Genomic DNA, 2,675 nt, shown 5'->3' with positions numbered 1-2,675 from the left:
CCCTCATATTGCCAATATCTCTTAGCGAGGTCCCCGGCCAGAGACTGTTATAAGCAAATCTCCATTTCATCATCTGTGAAATGGGGAGATTAATCTTGCCTAAAGTCCTTAACCCTATGCCTGGGTTGCAGGAGACACTCAATATTTTTGCATTTTTGTTTTTTTAAGCCCTGAAGCGCTAACACTACTGCTAACTTTAAAAAGAAAGAAAGGCCTGGCGCAGTGGCTCAGGCCGGGCGCGGTGGCTCACGCCTGTAATCCCAGCACTTTGGGAGTCCAAGGCGAGCGGATCACAAGAGGTCAGGAGATCGAGACCATCCTGGCTAACATGGTGAAACCCCGTCTCTACTAAAAATACACACACACACACACACAAACAAATTAGCCGGGCGTGGTGGCGGTGGCCTGTAGTCCCAGCTACTCGGGAGGCTGAGGCAGGAGAATGGCGTGAACCTGGGAGGCGGAGCTTGCAGTGAATGGCGTGAACCTGGGAGGCGGAGCTTGCGGAGATATCGCACCACTGCACTCCAGCCTGGGAAACAGAGCGAGACTCCATCTCAAAAAAAAAAAAAAAGAAGAGAAGAAGAAAAGAAGAAGGAGAAGGAGGAGGAGGAGAAGGAGGAGGAGGAGGAGGAGGAGAAGAAGAAGAAGGAGGAGGAGGAGAGGAAAAGAAGAAGAAGAAGAGGAGGAGGAGGAGGAGGAGGAAGAAGAAGAAGAAGAAGAAGAAGAAGAAGAAGAAGAAGAAGAAGAAGAAGAAGAAGAAGAAGAAGAAGAAGAAGAAGAAGAAGAAGAAGAAGAAGAAGAAGAAGAAGAAGAAGAAGAAGAAGAAGAAGAAGAAGAAGAAGAAGAAGAAGAAGAAGAAGAAGAAGAAGAAGAAGAAGAAGAAGAAGAAGAAGAAGAAGAAGAAGAAGAAGAAGAAGAAGAAGAAGAAGAAGAAGAAGAAGAAGAAGAAGAAAGAAGAAAGAACCGGGCGCAGTGGCTCACGCCTGTAATCCCAGCACTTTGGGAGGCCGAGGCCGGCAGATCACGAGGTCAGGAGATCGAGACCATCGTGGCCAACATAATGAAACCCCGTCTTTACTAAAAATACAGAAATAACTGGGCATGGTGGCGCATGCCTGTATCCCAGCTACTTGGGAGGCTGAGGCAGGAGAATCGCTGGAACCCAGGAGAGGGAGGTTGCAGTGAGCCGAGATAGCGCCATTGCACTCCAGCCTGGGCAACAAGAGCAAAACTCTGTCAAAAAAAAAGAGAAGGCCGGGCACGGTGGCTCAAGCCTGTAATCCCAGCACTTTGGGAGGCCAAGACGGGCGGATCACGAGGTCAGGAGAGCGAGACCATCCTGGCTAACACGGTGAAACCCCGTCTCTACTAAAAAAATACAAAAACAAAAACTAGCCGGGCGAGGTGGCGGGCGCCTGTAGTCCCAGCTACTCCGCAGGCTGAGGCAGGAGAATGGTGTAAACCCAGGAGGCGGAGCTTGCAGTGAGCTGAGATCAAGCCACTGCACTCCAGCCCGGGCGACAGAGCGAGACTCCATCTCAAAAAAAAAAGAAAAAAAGAAAAAAAGAAAAGAAAGGAGGGAGGGAAGGAGGGAGGGAGGGAGGGAGGAGGGAAGGAAGGAAGGAAGGAAGGAAGGAAGGAAGGAAGGAAGGAAGGAAGGAAGGAAGGAAGGAAGGAAGGATGGATCTCTTCCCCCGTACCTTGGTGGAAGGGCTGGAAAGTGGGTTTGAAACTGGGAACTGCCTACTTCCTCCCATACATAAGAAACTTGGGTTGGGGAAATCCTTTGGTCCACCTTAAATGCTTGCAGCTGTGTAGCTGGCGCCCCTCCCCCACCTTGCAGCTGGAAGTCCCTGCCTGAGGGCGCCCTCTGTGCAACCCACTTCTGGCTAAGTCCAGACCTCAAGAACCCCATCCGCTATCACACCACCTTTTCAGCAAGTGTGTATTGCCGGTACAGTGAGCTAGCTGGGTCTTGTGTTTGGTGCTGGGGCCCAAGGATGACTGGGGAAGGTTCTGTTCACAGGGTTTTCAGTCTGGCAAGAGACACAATTAAGCTGGTAAAATTGCAGGAAGAGAGCTGTGCCAGTTTCCCACAGAACCCATCTATTCATCCATCCACCTTCTTTTTCTTTTTTCTTTTGTAAATGTTTTTGTGGAGATGGTGGTCTCCCTGTTTTGCCCAGGCTGGTCTTCAACTCCAAGCCTCAAGCAATGCTCCTGCCTCGTGGACTCCCAAAGTGCTGGGATTACAGGCATGAGCCACCATGCCCAGCCTCTTTTATTCATCTTCTTTCCCTCCCTCCCTCCCTCCCTCTCTTCCTCTCTTTCTCTCTCTTTCTTTTTAATTAAGAATAAAGAAGGCCGGGTGCGGTGGTTCACGCCTGTAATCCCAGCACTTTGGGAAGCCGAGGTGGGCGGATCATGAGGTCAGGAGATCAAGACCATCCTGGCTAACACGGTGAAACCCCGTCTCTACTAAAAATACAAAACAAAAAATTAGCCGGGTGTGGTGGTGAGCAACTGTAGTCCCAGCTACTTGGGAGGCTGAGGCAGGAGAATGGCGTGAACCCGGGAGGCGGAGCTTGCAGTGAGCTTGCAGTGAGATTGTGCCACTGCACTCCAGCCTGCGTTACAGAGCAAGATGCCGTCTCAAAAAAAAAAAAAAAAAA

Source organism: Macaca nemestrina, chromosome 1 (genome assembly GCF_043159975.1).
Source record: "Macaca nemestrina isolate mMacNem1 chromosome 1, mMacNem.hap1, whole genome shotgun sequence".
NCBI lineage: Eukaryota > Metazoa > Chordata > Mammalia > Primates > Cercopithecidae > Macaca > Macaca nemestrina.
This window is presented reverse-complemented; position numbering follows the sequence as displayed.